This window comes from Myxine glutinosa, chromosome 5 (genome assembly GCF_964187855.1).
Source record: "Myxine glutinosa chromosome 5, kmMyxGlut1.1, whole genome shotgun sequence".
Classification (NCBI taxonomy): domain Eukaryota; kingdom Metazoa; phylum Chordata; class Myxini; order Myxiniformes; family Myxinidae; genus Myxine; species Myxine glutinosa.
In genome coordinates this window covers 31,859,071-31,877,405 of record NC_136265.1, presented here as the reverse complement: position 1 = coordinate 31,877,405, position 18,335 = coordinate 31,859,071, and the positions used below count along the sequence as shown (strand labels likewise).

General features: G+C 51.0%; 1 protein-coding gene across 3 annotated transcripts in view; it reads right to left on the bottom strand.

Moving 5' to 3' along the window:
• Positions 1–18,335, bottom strand: part of LOC137427739 (matrilin-1-like) — a 148,107-nt gene that overhangs the window by 24,959 nt on the left and 104,813 nt on the right. The window lies entirely within an intron of this gene.

Here is an 18,335-nt window from a genome sequence, read left to right as displayed (position 1 = left end):
CAGACGAGTCGGACAAGTCCTGGGAAAGCACGCGACGTCCACAGCAGCCACAACAGCAGCTTGGGGCCTGGACGGCGGTTTTGAGCATGGCCGTGAAGGAACGGCGGCTGCTAAACGCGCCGATCGTGCTGCAGGACCCCCTTGGACCTTCCTCTCCCTCCAGCCATCCACCTCCTGCCTTTCCACCCTTCTTGTGTACGTGAGTTTGTTTTGTTTGTTCTGTCCCTGGGTTAATTAAGTCTGTATAAGCTAGTATTTGCACTGTGTCACCTGCGTCTTATGTGTTGTAAATAAACTTGATTGCTCCTTTTTGCTTGTGTGTGTACAATAAATCCAATTACTCTTCTGTCCGTCTTCTCGTTTTATTCCTTTTCCTCTTTGCATTTCGTCGTTTTAGTCTTTTCCCAGATTGGGCAGCTGCTGCGATACGGCCAAAGTTCTGGGTGAATCGGGTGAGTCGGGGATCCTGTAACGGTCGCGGTTGGACCATCCGCTCGGCCCATCATAACATCTAAACCGCGATCAGTAACAATATATATATATATATATTGTTACGGACATGGCTTAAGATGTTATGATGGGCCGAGCGGAATGGCCGCCGTGTTCGCACAGTTTACCCGATTCCACCCGACGTTGACCAAATCGCGCTATGCTAAATCAATGAAGGAAAGGACACAACGACTGGGATAAATGAAACGACGCAAGGGGTACAGTTCTCAAGACCTCCGGAGGAGGATATAATTAGTGGGGGAGAAAAGGGGTAGATTACAAGGCAATGAGGTAAAGACACAGAAGAGATAGGCACTTAGACACAATCTTATCTGCCCCAGACAGACCACAGACAAACGGAACAAGACTGACTTACACAGGGATTGATGGCAGGGAAGGACAGGCAGTCGATAGCACAAGGTGCACCTTGGCTCAGGGGCAGAATCAAACACGGTCCGGTCCAGAGATGCGGGGAGGTATTGCAGCGCTCGGAGGTGGCGTCCTTCTCTCTCCCAGCTCAGGGCGCATCTGACGTCACCTCCCTCTTCCTGCGCATGCTCAGCGGGGAGTGACACGCCCTCGGCTCATTGGCTCCGCCCCAGATGGGATCGGTCCGCCGCTTCTATTGGGTGCGGGGGTTACCGGGCTCCGCCCTTGACGAGGAGCTGACAGCGAGCCCCTACTTGGTAACCCCGTCGAGCACATGCTCGATGGCGGCTCGTTGGAAAGGCATGGTGCCCTCCCAACACCCCCCACCAACCAAGCCGGAGTGAGGGCGCACACTCCCCGCACCGCCGCCGCTGTTGTTGTTGTTGCTGTTGCTGAACCGTGAGGAAGAGCTGCGGGGAGGTATTGGGAGGTCCTAAACTTCCTAACGGTGCCATACAATCACATTCTGGTGCAACGAAGAGTCACAATTAATGGAAACGAGTCCTTAACTGACATAGACTAAGAATAACTAGCAAGATGTCCTATAGTTGTCTACGTGAGATGTGGTGGACCTGGATGCGACATTTAATGGGGGAAATAGGGGGAGGTCGGGTCTACAGAGTGTTGTTTACAGAAAATGGGACTAGGGAATGGGGAATTGGGGATAGTTGGGAAGTACTGAGGAAATAGGGGAATATTTGCAAGCGGATATGGATGGATCCAAATCCCATATCCGCAACATTGCACCCTTCTCTACCTCGGGGCGTCCCGACCCGATAAATTTTTACCTACGTTAGTGTGGCACTCAGATGTAGTTCCCTCTACTATTAACTCAACCCTGAGTGCGACAGTTTTACAGATGTTCACAAATGAGTAAATATGTCCCCCTGCGACGTTGCACCCTTCTCCTCACAGAAACACACCCACAGGATAACCGAATCGCGGAAAGAATCCTCAAACTAAACATACAGCCGGTAGGGAGCATCATTTATACAAGACTGATATTTACACTACGATCCAGGACCTGTTCTTTGAGGAACACATGCAGATGTTATGCATAGAGAGAGAGCACGCATGCCAGCATCGATACACCAACCCACGAGTGCCCTGTGGCCCTACGGCCTTTAATAATGTGCAGAACACCCCCATCCAAGCACCAAAAGCACCACCCCATACACACAGTCAGCACCATCCGGTGCACCAATAAAGTGTTCATAAAAATGCACAATTAATTGTCCATGGTCACCGGTGGTGTCGCAGCCGGCTGAGGTTCTGCCGCTGGTCTTGCCTTCCTGGAGTGCACTTGGCCTTCTGGCTTCTTTAAAAATAAAGAAAGGCGCCAACCGCATCCATTTCTGAATTGTGGCCGTCAGGGGGGCCAACTATAAGTGGTTCACCTGTATGGCATAGGTGCCACGTTGACCCAGAGGTCCATCAACGGGTGGTGCTTGCCCGCAAAAGAACTGCGGTCCATTGTGGGCGGCCACAAAAATTGCGGTCCATATGGTGTATCGATCCAGGCAGCAAGCAGCGAAAGTACAGGCCCACAACTGTGGAGCCAGCACCTCTCTCTCCTCTCTCTCTGCCCCAAGGCCAGATCCTCGGAGGTGGGAGACAAAAGAAAACAAGTGAGTAAGGTGGTAAGGGCGCAAAAGTGCATGCAATATAAGGTAATGCACACTGGGGGCACATGGGAACCAGGTGAGACAGGTACGTTCCTACCGTACGCCCCCCCCCCCCCCACCAGGTAACCTACATTGCCCCTCCCTTACCCCTTACTGTATCCACAAAACACAACACTACCCATAAACATCTACTTTACACATCAACAAACGTCCCTACTGTCTTCCCCGTTCCTCCCATAAACCAAATTCGTCTTCTCTCCCTCCTAACCAATCAAATTTGCCATTTCCAACTCAACATCAAAATTTGCCATCTCCAACTCAACATCAAAATTTGCCATCACCAATTCATCATCAGTCCCTCCTAAGGAGGGAGAGATGGAATCACCCCAATGTCTCATCCACGTCGTGATGCGTCTTACAAATCCACACAGCAATTCTCCCTTCCTGCAACACAGAACAAAGAAAACACAGGTGTGGAGTCATCATCATCACCTCAGGTAAGTGGCTGCGTATGGTGCAACAGGTTCATCAATCCTAACTATTTCCTAAATGACTTTAACAACTTTACATTACCCGGGGTCTTTCCCTGCCAATCCATTGGCCAATTTACACTATGGGTTCTAAAAACCAATTCCGATTGACCAAACTGTGGTGCTTTTCAATTTGGGGTCTCACTCCCCCGATTCATCTCCTGGTGCTCTCGCACAATTTCTGGGCTGTGACGTGTAGCTCTCCCAGCAGGTCTACCCACCTGCACACCTCCACCACTGTAGTTGCCACCCGAGCTTACCTGCTCCTCACCCTAACCTAACTAACTGGGGAAGGCCCTCTCGCACTCTCACCCCCTCAGTTCCCTCTCTGGCACGGGCTGCCCGATCCACACCCGGGATCCTCAGGCACCCACTGGCACTAATGGCTCCCAGTGCCCACCTGCGGCCTCACCTGGCCGACATCCTCACAGTGGTGGAGTGCCCAAACCAACTACACACACTAACAGGCTACACGCCCAGCCATTTCCACAACACTAATGCACCCATCCACAATACCATTCTGCAACCGCACCACAAATGCCAATATCCAACCACAATTTACGTATACCCTCTACCTAACACTTACACTACCCGCCCCGGGTACTCGTGAAAGGGGTCCACTCTTCCCCCATCCACACCTTCGCACCATGCACACCACTCCGTACCACTTACTCCAACTCTCTCCACACCACTCATTCCAATACTCCATGTATTCCACACACCTGTACTTGCACACCTGTGCTCTCATACTTGGTGCCGCCTGCACCCTTCTCTCCCCTAAGCGCATTCGCGCTGATCCACACACTCACTACTCATACACTGCTCCACACACCTGTCCAGTTCTCACACAGCATCATCTCATCTAACTACTCCCCTCTGAAACTTGCGCTTCCCAGTCGTCCCTTTAAACTATTGCGCCCCCTCGTCATTATCAAACACTAAGCTCCTACGTCCCCACTACAGGTATCAGTCACTAACTAAACCTTAACGTTACCTAATGTCATCTTCGCTAGATCCCTACACACAATATCCTAACCCACCCGGGCTAGTTTTCACTGCCATACACCCCATAATCTATTGCGCATTTGCCCCCCGTTGGTGAGGGATGACAGAGTTGCCATCCCACCACATCGGGCATCTCCCACTACCAATTTTGCACATCAAATTTCAACAAATCAAAAATTTGCCAATCACTACCCATCATCTACCAATCATTACTGCCAATCCTTTGCCAATCATCAAATTTTGTTTTTCTCTAATTTTGGGTCCAAAACACTAACCTCATCACCCGTCTACTTATTAGATCCTCTCGGTGCGCCAATCCCCTTCTAAAGCTCGGCTTCGTACAGCCGAGCAATGAATGCGGGTTGTTTTGTGCCAGCGGCTGGATACGTCCCGCATTCGGGGCAGGGACGGGGGCTTACCCGGGCCGAGATCCCACGCACCACCTCGGCGTGGAGCCATCCCATGGCCCGATCTCGACCTGCCGTAATGCCTCAACCAAAAGTGGTCGCCATGACGACCCTTCCTATCGGGCTGCCCGCTCCGCCTAGTGGAGCACGGACGCGGCCGTTCAAAGCGAGGCCCAGCGTGGATCGCGTACGGCGGTCCTTTTGAACCCGCCGTGGCTCGGATCCCCGCTGGTTCTCGCGGCACGCGAAGCCCGGCACGCACCGAGGGCCCGATTCGGCTAAAAGTCGCTCTAACCGCTAACCCGGTTACCGTCGATGCCTCACCTGCATGCTTACATGCATACGCTACCCCTTTCTTGCTCATACCTCCAGCTGTTCCCATGCTCCTCGTACCTTTCCTTACACACCTCAGTACACTCATTCCGCTCACAGACTTGGTCACACACCTGACCACCGAACACTTTGGCACACATTCGTTGTTCGCACACCTCACCAACACACCTCTTCGCGCCCCTTCCTCGGTCACCTCCTCTGTGACAATCACAGGTGTGCTTTCACTCGCACACCCAACCACGTGCCTCATGACCAACTCAAGTGTGCATTCCCACACACGCTCTACCATTCCAGGTGTGCATCCTCCCATTCCAGGTGTACATCCTCGCTCACCTGTCACAACCAACTCACGCTCCGTGTCACTCTCACTACTCTCACCTCCATTCTTGACAGCGCACTCACCCTTACTCTCGACAGCACACTCTTTCCTCATGCACCCGTCCGTTACACACCTTTCTCGCGCACACTCTTGCGCACACTCTTTCGTTACTTCCTCCGTAACACTTACCACACCGCGCTTCCATGTACCCCCTCGCACACGCGCTACGACCGACTCACTCTCGACAGCACCCTCACTCCTGGGCACGCACTTTTTCCTCACACACCCCAGAGTCGGACTTGCTCGCACACCTCCTTTTTCGCACACCAGACCTGTCGCACACTTCACCAACGGCCTCTCACGAACACCCGGGTCCATCTCGACCCCCAAGCTTATGAAATCACCTGGCGCATCATACGCACGACCATATTGGTCACCACTTACACCGGGTCCTCTTTCTCTTCGCTTCTCCTCCATCACCTGCGAATCCCTCATCCGGTTAATGAGCACATCATCACGATCCGAACACAGACTTTGGACCAATTCTTTTACTTCCTCCTTTATCTCTTTCTTATCCCCTCTCCGTCGCTTCTTAATTTCGCTCACCCCTTCTTCCACTTCTTCTAATTTCTGCTTCACCTCTTTTATTTCCCGGTGCGTCTCCTCAAGTTCGTCCTCTAAGGCTACCTTGACCGTTTCCATGTGCGTCCTCACCTGCCGGTCCTTCGTCTCCATTACCTCTGTCACCTCGTCCAACCTCGTTGTCAGTCCCTCACGTACCATCTGACATTGCCTCTGTGTCGCTATCAAGTCATTTTTAATTTCTTTTTGTGTCACCTTTAACCCTCCTAGTACTGCAGTGTTCCTTTGAACCTGCTCCACTAACTCCATCTGTCCCTCCGTCAGCTGTTCTACTCCCAGCGTCAACTCCTCTATACCACCATGCAATTTTACAGTCCCCTTTCTCACCTCTTTCTCCATGCGCTCCTTACAGTGCCTCACCTCCTCGCGCACTCCTCCGACCTCCTCACTCACACCTCTTCTGATCTCTTCTCCCATCACCTGCATCTCCTGCCCAGATGCCACCCTCATCTGCTCCATTTCCTCCCTGTGAGCATCCAATTTAGTTTCTACCCCCATTCTGACCTCCTCTATCTGCTGCCCCATTTTTTTAACTTCCCTTTCCGCTTGGTCCCTCATGTCCCTCAATTTGCCTTCCATACTGTTTTCTAACCCCTCTAACCCCTTTTGCATCCCTTCCATTTGATTCTCTTGAGCGGCCATTCTGTTTTCTACCCCCATTAACCCATTCTTTACCTCTTTTATCCCATTGTCTAACCCCTCACCGGTACCCCTCGCTTCGTCCCTCATTACCCACAATTGCTCACCCTGAGCATCCATCCAGTTCCCCATTACCCCCAATTGCTCACTCTGCAGTTTGAGGGATGCCTGCATTTGCGCCATAAATTGCTCCATGAGGGCCTGCATTTGGGCCATCCCTCCCACTTGTGCAGCGGGTGCGGCCGCCGTAGCCATGTGCGAGGCGCCATTTTGCGCGCCCGCAACCTCGTGCGTGAGGACGCCATTTTGCGAACCTGCCGCCCTCACTGCTTCGCTCTCCTCATATCCCTCAATTTGGTCCTGGATCGACCCTGCCTCACTCTCCTCTACCGGAACCCAGCCGTCTTGATCTGCCATAGCGCGACTTTCAAAATTCGGGTTTTTATTTTACAACAAAACAAATTTCGGTTACTTGTAATTTTGAGCGCGTTAAGCGCGCTTCGGGTCCGATCTCACTCCTCGACACCAATTGTTACGGACACGGCTTAAGATGTTATGATGGGCCGAGCGGAATGGCCGCCGTGTTCGCACAGTTTACCCGATTCCACCCGACGTTGACCAAATCGCGCTATGCTAAATCAATGAAGGAAAGGACACAACGACTGGGATAAATGAAACGACGCAAGGGGTACAGTTCTCAAGACCTCCGGAGGAGGATATAATTAGTGGGGGAGAAAAGGGGTAGATTACAAGGCAATGAGGTAAAGACACAGAAGAGATAGGCACTTAGACACAATCTTATCTGGTCCAGACAGACCACAGACAAACGGAACAAGACTGACTTACACAGGGATTGATGGCAGGGAAGGACAGGCAGTCGATAGCACAAGGTGCACCTTGGCTCAGGGGCAGAATCAAACACGGTCCGGTCCAGAGATGCGGGGAGGTATTGCAGCGCTCGGAGGTGGCGTCCTTCTCTCTCCCAGCTCAGGGCGCATCTGACGTCACCTCCCTCTTCCTGCGCATGCTCAGCGGGGAGTGACACGCCCTCGGCTCGTTGGCTCCGCCCCAGATGGGATCGGTCCGCCGCTTCTATTGGGTGCGGGGGTTACCGGGCTCCGCCCTTGACGAGGAGCTGACAGCGAGCCCCTACTTGGTAACCCCGTCGAGCACATGCTCGATGGCGGCTCGTTGGAAAGGCATGGTGCCCTCCCAACACCCCCCCACCAACCAAGCCGGAGTGAGGGCGCACACTCCCTGCGCCGCCGCCGCTGTTGTTGTTGTTGCTGTTGCTGAACCGTGAGGAAGAGCTGCGGGGAGGTATTGGGAGGTCCTAAACTTCCTAACGGTGCCATACAATCACATTCTGGTGCAACGAAGAGTCACAATTAATGGAAACGAGTCCTTAACTGACATAGACTAAGAATAACTAGCAAGATGTCCTATAGTTGTCTACGTGAGATGCGGTGGACCTGGATGCGACATTTAATGGGGGAAATAGGGGGAGGTCGGGTCTACAGAGTGTTGTTTACAGAAAATGGGACTAGGGAATGGGGAATTGGGGATAGTTGGGAAGTACTGAGGAAATAGGGGAATATTTACAAGCGGATATGGATGGATCCAAATCCCATATCCGCAACAATATAATATTGTTGCGGATATGGGATTTGGCCTCCATATCCGCTTGTAAATATTCCCCTATTTCCCCAATACTCCCCAACTATCCCCAATCCCCCATTCCCTAGTCCCATTGCCTGTAAATAACACTCTGTAGAACCGACCTGCCCCTTTTTCCCCCATTAAATGTCGTGCCCAGGTCCACCGCATCTCACGTAGACAACTTTCGGACATCTTGCTAGTTATTCTTAGTCTATGTCAGTTAAGGACTCGTTTCCATTAATTCTGACTCTTCGTTGCACCAGAATGTGATTGTATGGCACCAGTAGTGAGTTTAGGACCTCCCCATACCTCCTCCCATCTTCCCCATGAAACAACAACTACAACAACGGCGTGCGGGGAGTGTGCGTCCTCACACCGGCTTGGTTAGCCGCCATTGCCATGTGCGCCCACGGGGTTACCACGAAGGGGCTGGCTGTCAGCTCCTCGTCAAGGGCGGAGCCCGGTAACCCCCGCACCCAATAAGAAGCAACGGGCCGATTCCATCTGGGGCGGAGCTAACGAGCCGAGGGCGTGTCACTCCCCGCCGGATATACGCAGCCACTTACCGGACGTGACGTCAGATGCGCCTCAGCCACGAAAGAGAACCAGACGCCACCTCCGAGCGCTGTGAGACCTCCCGCATCTCTGGACCGGACCGGGTCGATTCTGTCCCTGAGCCAAGAGTGCACCTTGAGCCATCGACTACCCGCCTTTCCTTGCCATCAATCCCCGTGTGAGTCAGTCTTGTCCCATTTATCTGTCGTCTGTCGGGGCTAAGATAAGACTGTGTTTAAGTGCCCACCTTTCTATGCTGTCTCTCTTGTCTTTGTAATCTAACCTTCCGCAATATTATAACCTCCTCCGGAGGTCTTGAGAACCGTACCCCTGGTGTCGTGTCATTTAATCCAGCCGTTGTGTCCTTTCCATCATTGATTTAGCATAGCGCGACTTAGTCAACGTTCGAGTATAATCGGGTAACTTGTGCGAACACGGCGGCCATTCCGCTCGGCCCAGCATAACATCTTAATAAGTCGTGTCCGTAACAATTGGTGTCGAGGAGTGGGATTCGGACCTGGGACTAAATTTATTAGGCCCAAAGTTTGGAACACCAATTGTACCATTAGGGTAACATTTTGGTGTTGGGAAGTGGAATTCGATCCGGAGCGCGTTTCCCACGCTCGAAATTATAACGGCGAAATTTGATTTTGTTTTACGAAAATAAAAACCCGAATTTTGAAAGTCGCGCTATGGCAGACCAAGACGGCTGGGTTCCGGTAAAAGAGAGTGAGGCAGGGTTGATCCAGGACCAAAATGAGGGACATAAGGAGAGCGAAGCAGTGAGGGTGGCAGGGTCGCAAAATAGCGTTGTCGCGCACGAGGTGGCCACGGCGTCCACGCCCGCGACCGTAGTGGCGCCGCTGGTGGATTCGAACCTTTTCCTCCTGCAAATGAGGGCCCTTATGGAACAAATGGGTGAGCGATTGGAGGGCCAAATGGGGTCCAATAGCGAGAAATTGAGGGATGACATGGGGTCCAATAGCGAGAAATTGAGGGATGACATGGGGGCCCAGATCGGGGGGTTAGGGAGTAGAATAGAGGGATTAGACAATAGATTAGGGGAAATACAGGAGGGGTTAATGGGGGTAGAAAACAGAATGGCCGTTCAGGAGAATCAAATGGAAGGGATGAAAAAGGGGTTAGAGGGGTTAGAAAACAGTATGGAAGGCAAATTGAGGGACATGAGGGACCAAGCGGAAAGGGAAGTTAAACAAATGGGGCAGCAGATAGAGGGGGTCAGAATGGGGGTAGAAACCAAACTGGATGCTCACAGGGAGGAAATGGAGCAGATGAGGGTGGCATCTGGGCAGGAGATGCAAGTGATGGGAGAGGAGATCAGAAGAGGTGTGAGTGAGGAGGTCGGAGGAGTGCGCGAGGAGGTGAGGCACTGTAAGGAGCGCATGGAGAAGGAGGTGAGAAAGGGGACTGTAAAATTGCAAGGGGGTATAGAGGAGTTGACGCTGGGAGTAGAACAACTGACAGTGGGACAAAAGGAGTTGGGGGACCAGGTAAAGAAGAACACAGCGGTAATAGAGGGTTTAAAATCGACACAGAAGGAGATGAAAAAGGACGTAGGGGTAATTAAAAAAGAGTGTCAGACGGTACATGAGGACTTGACGAGAAAAATGAACAAGGTGGTAGAGGTGATGGAGGTTAAAGAGCGGGAGGTGCGGGAGCACATAGAAAAAAATAAAGTGGAGTTAGAGGAAGAACTTAAAGGGGCGCACGAGGAGATGAAGGAGGTGAAGCAGAAATTAGAAGAAGTGGAAGAAGGGGTGAGCGAAATTAAGAAGCGACGGAGAGAGGATAAGAAAGACATAAAGGAGGAGGTAAAAGAATTGGTCCAAAGTCTGTGTTCGGATCGTGATGATGTGCTCATTAACCGGATGAGGGATTCGCAGGTGATGGAGGAGAAGCGAAGAGGAAGAGGACCCGGTGTAAGTGGTGACCAATATGGTCGTGCGTATGATGCGCCAGGTGATTTAAGAAGCTTGGGGGTCGAGATGGACCCGGGTGTTCGTGAGAGGCCGTTGGTGAAGTGTGCGACAGGTCTGGTGTGCGAAAGAGGAGGTGTGCGAGAAAGTCCGACTCTGGGGTGTGTGAGGAAAAAGTGCGTGCCAAGGAGTGAGGGTGCTGGCGAGAGTGAGTCGGTCGTAGCGCGTGTGCGAGGGAGCACATGGAAGCGTGGTGTGGTGAGTGTTACAGAGGGTGTGACGGGAGAGTGTGTGCAAGAGTGTGCGCGAGAGAGGTGTGTGACGGACGGGTGCATGGGGAAAGAGTGCGCTGTCAAAGGCAAGGAAGAATGCACACCTGTGGTGAGTGCTACAGAGGGTGTAACGGGAGAGTGTGTGCGAGAAAGGTGTGTGACGGACAGGTGCATGAGGAAAGAGTGCGCTGTCAAGAGTAAGGGTGAGTGCGCTGTCAAGAATGGAGGTGAGAGTAGTGAGAGTGACAAGGAGAGTGAGTTGGTTGTGACAGGTGAGCGAGGATGTACACCTGGGATGGAAGGATGCACACCTGGAATGGTAGAGCGTGAGTGGGAATGCACGCTGGAGTTGGTAGTGAGGCACGTGGTTGGGTGTGCGAATGAGAGCACACCTGTGATTGTCACAGAGGAGGTGACAGAGGAGGGGGCGCGAAGAGGTGTGTTGGTGAGGTGTGCGACCAACGAATGTGTGCCAAAGTGTTCGGTGGTCAGGTGTGTGACCAAGGCTGTGAGTGGAATGGGTGTACCTGGGTGTGTAAGGAAAGGTACGAGGAGCAAGGAACGGGCTGCGGGGTGTAAGCGTCCAGGTGAAGCATCGACGGTAACCGGTTTAGAGGTTAGAGCGACTTTTAGCCGAATCGGGCCCTCGGTGCGTGCTGGGCCTCGCTTTGAACGGCCGCGTCCGTGGTCCACTAGGCGGAGCGGGCAGCCCGATAGAAAGGGTCGTCATGGCGACCACTTTTTGTTGAGGCAGTCCGGCAGGTCGAGATCGGGACATTGGATGGCTCCACGCCGAGATGGTGCGTGGGATCTCGGCCCGGGTAAGCCCCCGTCCCTGCACCGAGTGCCGGACGCATCCAGCCGCTGGCACAGAACAACCCGCATTCATGGCTTGGCTGTACGAAGCCGGGCTTTGGACAGGAATTGGCGCACCGAGAGGCATTAGTGAGTAGACTGGGTGATGAGGTTAGTGTTTTGGACCCAAAATTAGAGAAAAACAAAATTTGATGATTGGCAAGGGATTGGCAGGAGTGATTGGCAGATGATGGGTAGTGATTGGCAAATTTTTAATTTGTTGAAATTTGATGTGCAAAATTGGTAGTGAGCGATGGGCCCGGTGGGTAAGGCTGGCATCCCTGCCGCCCTTCCCATGTGGGGCAAATGCGCACTAGATTATGGGGTGTATGGCAGTGAAAACTAGCCCGGGTGGGTTAGGTTATATTGATAGGGCCCTAGAAGATGACATTAGGTAACGTTAAGTTTAGTTAGTGACTGATACCTGTAGTGGGGACGCAGGTAGTTTAGTGTGGATGATAATGACGAGGGAGCGCAATAGTTTAAAGGGACGACTGGGAAGCGCAAGTTTTAGAAGAGAGTAGTTAGATGAGATGATGCCGTGTGTGTTAGAATTGAACAGGTGTGATTGCACAGGTGTGCAACTGGACAGGTGTGTGGAGCAGTGTATGAGTAGTGAGTGTTGTGGATCAGCGCGAATGCGCTTGGGGAGAGAAGGGTGCAGGCGCCACCAAGAATGAGAGCACAGGTGTGCAAGTACAGGTGTGTGGAGAGAGTTGGAGTAAGTGGTACGGAGTGGTGTGCATGGTGCGAAGGTGTGGATGGGGGAAGAGTGGACCCCTTTCACGAGTACCCGGGGCGGGTAGTGTAAGTGTTAGGTAGAGGGTATAGGTAAATTGTGGTTGGATATTGGCATTTGTGGTGCGGGGCAGAATGGTATTGTGGATGGGTGCATTAGTGTTGTGGAAATGGCTGGGCGTGTAGCCTGTTAGTGTGTGTAGTTGGTTTGGGCACTCCACCACTGTGAGGATGTCGGCCAGGTGAGGCCGCAGGTGGGCTCTGGGAGCCGTTAGTGTCAGTGGGGCCCGAGGATCCGGAAGACGGACCCGGGTAGCCCAGTGCCAGAGAGGGCACCGAGTGGGGAGAGCGCCAGAGGGCCTTCCCCAGGTAGTTAGGTTAGGGTAAGGAGCAGGTAAGCTCGGAGGCAACTGCAGTGGTGGAGGTGTGCAGGTGGGTAGACCTGTTGGGAGAGCTACACGTCGCGGCCCAGAAATTGTGCGAGGGCACCGGGAGATGAATCGGGGGAGTGAGACCCCAAATTGAAAAGCACCACAGTTGGTCAATGGGAATTGGTTTTTAGAACCCATAGTGTAAGTTGGCCAATGGATTGGCAGGGAAAGACCCCGGGTAATGTAAAGTTGTTAAAGTCATTTAGGAAATAGTTAGGATTGATGAACCTGTCGCACCATACGCAGCCACTTACCTGTGGTGATGATGACTCCACACCTGTGTTTTCTTTGTTCTGTGTGCAGGAAATGAGAATTGCTGTGAGGATTTGTGAGACGCATCACGACGTGGATGAGACATTGGGGTGATTCCATCTCTCCCTCCTTAGGAGGGATTGATGATGAATTGGTGATGACAAATTATGATGTTGAGTTGGAGATGGCAAATTTTGATGAAAGTTGAAAATGGCAAATTTGATTGGTTAGGAGGGAGAGAAGACGAATTTGGTTTATGGGAGGAACGGGGAAGACAGTAGGGACGTTTGTTGATTTGTAAAGTAGATGTTTATGGGTAGTGTTGTGTTTTGTGGATACAGTAAGGGTTAAGGGAGGGGCCATGTAGGTTACCTGGTGGGGGGGGGGGGGCGTACGGTAGGAACGTACCTGTCTCACCTGGTTCCCATGTGCCCCTAGTGTGCATTACCTAATGTTGCGTGCACTTTTGCGCCCTTACCACCTTACTCACTTGTCTGCTTCTTTTGTCTCCCACCTCCGAGGATCTGGCTTTGGGGCAGAGAGAGAGGAGAGAGAGGTGCTGGCTCCGCAGTTGTGGGCCTGCACTTTCGCTGCTTGCTGCCTGGATCGATACACCATATGGACCGCAATTTTGGTGGCCACCCACAATGGACCGCAGTTCTTTTGCGGCCAAGCACCACCCGTGGATGGACCTATGGGTCAACGTGGCACCTATGCCATACAGGTGAACCACTTTTAGTTGGCCCCCTGACGGCCACAATACAGAAATGGACGTGGTTGGCGCCTTTCTTTATTTTTGAAAGAAGTAAGAAGGCCAAGTGCACCACACGAAGGCAAGACCAGCGGCAGAACATCGGCCGGCTGCGACACCACACCATGATTATTAAACATTTTATTGGTGCACCGGATGGTGCTGACTGTGTGATGGGGTGGTGCTTTTGGTGCTTGGAAGGGGTGCTCTGCACGTTATTAAAGGCCGTAAGGCCACAGAGCACTCGTGGGTTGGTGTATCGATGCTGGCATGCGTGCTCTCTCTATGCATAACATCTGCATGTGTTCCTCCAAAAACAGGTCCTGGATCGTAGTGTAAATATCAGCGTAGTCTTGTGTAAATAATGCTCCCTACCGGCTGTATGTTTAGTTTGCGAATTCTTTCCGCGATTCGGTTATCCTGTGGGTGTGTTTCTGTGAGGAGAAGGGTGCAACGTCGCAGGGGGACATATTTACTCATTTGTGAATATCTGTAAAACTGTCGCACTCAGGGTAGAGTTAATAGTAGAGGGAACTACATCTGAGTGCCACACTAAAATAGGTAAAAATTTATCGGGTCGGGACGCCCCGAGGGTAGAGAAGGGTGCAATGTTGCGGATATGGGATTTGGCCTCCATATCCGCTTGTAAATATTCCCCTATTTCCCCAATACTCCCCAACTATCCCCAATCCCCCATTCCCTAGTCCCATTGCCTGTAAATAACACTCTGTAGAACCGACCTGCCCCTTTTTCCCCCATTAAATGTCGTGCCCAGGTCCACCGCATCTCACGTAGACAACTTTCGGACATCTTGCTAGTTATTCTTAGTCTATGTCAGTTAAGGACTCGTTTCCATTAATTCTGACTCTTCGTTGCACCAGAATGTGATTGTATGGCACCAGTAGTGAGTTTAGGACCTCCCCATACCTCCTCCCATCTTCCCCATGAAACAACAACTACAACAACGGCGTGCGGGGAGTGTGCGTCCTCACACCGGCTTGGTTAGCCGCCATTGCCATGTGCGCCCACGGGGTTACCACGAAGGGGCTGGCTGTCAGCTCCTCGTCAAGGGCGGAGCCCGGTAACCCCCGCACCCAATAAGAAGCAACGGGCCGATTCCATCTGGGGCGGAGCTAACGAGCCGAGGGCGTGCCACTCCCCGCCGGATATACGCAGCCACTTACCGGACGTGACGTCAGATGCGCCTCAGCCACGAAAGAGAACCAGACGCCACCTCCGAGCGCTGTGAGACCTCCCGCATCTCTGGACCGGACCGGGTCGATTCTGTCCCTGAGCCAAGAGTGCACCTTGAGCCATCGACTACCCGCCTTTCCTTGCCATCAATCCCCGTGTGAGCCAGTCTTGTCCCGTTTATCTGTCGTCTGTCGGGGCTAAGATAAGACCGTGTTTAAGTGCCCACCTTTCTATGCTGTCTCTCTTGTCTTTGTAATCTAACCTTCCGCAATATTATAACCTCCTCCGGAGGTCTTGAGAACCGTACCCCTGGTGTCGTGTCATTTAATCCAGCCGTTGTGTCCTTTCCATCATTGATTTAGCATAGCGCGACTTAGTCAACGTTCGAGTATAATCGGGTAACTTGTGCGAACACGGCGGCCATTCCGCTCGGCCCAGCATAACATCTTAATAAGTCGTGTCCGTAACAATATTATATATACGAACATATATTTATATATATTGAGTCAGCTGGTATTCCATTCTGTGTTGGCCTGCTGGTGGTCCCATCTGGCTTGGCCTGCTGGTGTTCCCATCTGGTTTGGCCTGCTGGTGTTCCCATCTGTGTTAGCCAATTCGTGTTCCCATCTGGGTTGGCCTCTTGGTGTTCTCATCTGTGTTAGCCAATTGGTGTTCCCATCTGTGTTGGCCTGCTGGTGTTCCCATCTGGCTTGGCCTGCTGGTATTCCCATCTGGTTTGGCCTGCTGGTATTCCCATCTGGCCTGGCCTGCTGGTGTTCCCATCTGTGTTAGCCAATTCGTGTTCCCATCTGGGTTGGCCTATTGCTGTTCCCATCCGTGTTAGCCAATTGGTGTTCCCTTCTGTGTTAGCCAATTCGTGTTTCCATCTGGGTTGGCCTATTGGTGTTCCCATCTGTGTTAGCCAATTCGTGTTCCCATCTGGGTTGGCCTATTGGTGTTCCCATCTGTGTTAGCCAATTCGTGTTCCCATCTGGGTTGGCCTATTGGTGTTCCCATCTGTGTTAGCCAATTCGTGTCCCATACATATATATACATATATGTATATATTATATATACATACATATATTTATATATGTTGAGTCAGCTGGTATTCCAATCTGTGTTGGCCTGCTGATGCTCCCATCTGGGTTGGCCTATTGGTGTTCCCATCTGTGTTGGCCAATTGGTGTTTCCATCTGGGTAGACCTCCCAGGCTAACCCCCGCTCTTGCATGGAAAATGGCCTTAAAATGCCTGTTGTTGTTGTTGTATCTGGGTGAACCTCAATTTTTTTTTAATGTTGTTAGGGAATTGTTCGTAATTGGTAAAGGTAAAGTTAAAATTTACAATTAAAGTAATTAAATTAAATATACAATCAAAGTTAAAATAATTAAAGTCAAATTGGTAAAAGTAAAGTAATTGGTAAAGTTTAATTGGAATTGTGTGTAGTTTCGGAGTTGAGAGCAAATTTATATTTTGTGGGGTCAAACCTAGATCCACTTTGACCCCGATCTTTTTTAATGCCGTGAACAGGCTTTCGTCACAATATACCAAAGATAGTTTGTGCCAAGTTTGGTCACAATCCCATCAGCAGTTTCGGAGAAGAAGTTGCAAGTGTTTCCGGACTGATGGACTGTGACGCGCCATCGCATAAGCTACCCAGAACTATGTTCCAGGTGAGATAAAAATTGCGGTCGATGGAGGTATACAGGAGTGAATACGTATTTCTTTGTTTGTTTGTAGTCTTATGATTACTTTAATATGATTCGGTTCTACATTGTGCCCTGTCTTCTAGCTACCATTGAAATCGGTTTAAAATACCTTTAGTCAGTGTAGTATACTGCTTTGTTCTACCAGGTGAGCACCAGGAGTATTACCCGTATTATTGTCCCCCGTCGCACCGCGGAGCGAAAGGGGGACTATGGTTTTCCCCTCCGTGCGGGCGTGCGTGCGTGCGTGCGTACGCGAAGGACCGCATTCGAATTTGGTGTGGGGGAGCAACCCACGTCAAAATCCAAGATGGCCACCGCCATGTATGTCTGACGCCATGTATGTCTGAACCTTGTGAGCGGAATATCTTGAAAAATAAGCGAAGTACCAACTTCTAATCTGGTGTGTGGGTGTATCTCGGCATAAGGAAGAACCCTATTGAAAATTGGGTCGCCACATCAAAATCCAAGATGGCCGCCACCATATATATATCTGAACCTTGTTAGCGAAATATCTTGAAAAATAAGCGAAGTACCAACTTCTGATCAGGTGTGTGGGTGTATCTCGGCATAAGGAAGAACGCTATTGAAAATTGGGTCGCCACGTCAAAATGCAAGATGGCCGCCACCATGTATGTCTGAACCTTGTGAGTGAAATATCTTGAAAAATATGTGAAGTAACAACTTCTAATCTGGTGTGTGGGTGTATCTCGGCATAAGGAAGAACGCTATTGTAAATTGGGTCGCCACGTCAAAATCCAAGATGGCCGCCATGCATCTTCCACTTTGTCAACTCACATCACTTCACCGACGGGGGACCTAGGCGTAACGCTTGTTAAAATTCACTTTCTCGGCAAGAATTGGTCCAATTGACACGAAATTTCTACCATAGGAGTACCTCTGCCTTTATAATTTTTACAGCATAGCCCATAGGGCAAAGCCATCTAGAACAGTGTTTGTCTGTATGTTTGTATGTTTGTCTGTATGTATGTATGTATGTATGTATGTATGTATGTCCGCTCAAACATACACCAATCACAGCTGAGGATCTGGTCACATGACAGGGGTCACATGACATTAAAGCGGTATGACTGCTGACTCCACACACTGCCATTTTGATTCCAATGCCGTTCAGGCCGGACATATCGTTGAACCTGTCATATATTACAATGTGCATGCTCTACCTTCACGTTTTTCATTCAGTGTGAAACGCAAACAAACACGTGAAACACATGAAGTAAAACACGTGAAAATAAGGATCTTTTACAACACTCGATTATCGTGGCTGTGGTTGTTGTTGTGTGTGCGTTAAAAATCTGTGTAGTTTTAGTGGCAGGATTTGAGGAGATGGTGGCAGGATATGCAGTGGTGTGTGTCGGGATGGTGTTGAGGTCACTTTGATAGTGTTGACTAACTGACCAACATATAGAATGGACCAGTGTCTCAATGCAATCTCTTCACTTCCATGGTGACCGACAGCTTCGAGACTTGGAGTACTTCAAAATAATTTAATATTTACATTATATGCTGCCAACTGGTATCTGCACCCAGGTCAAACTATCCTC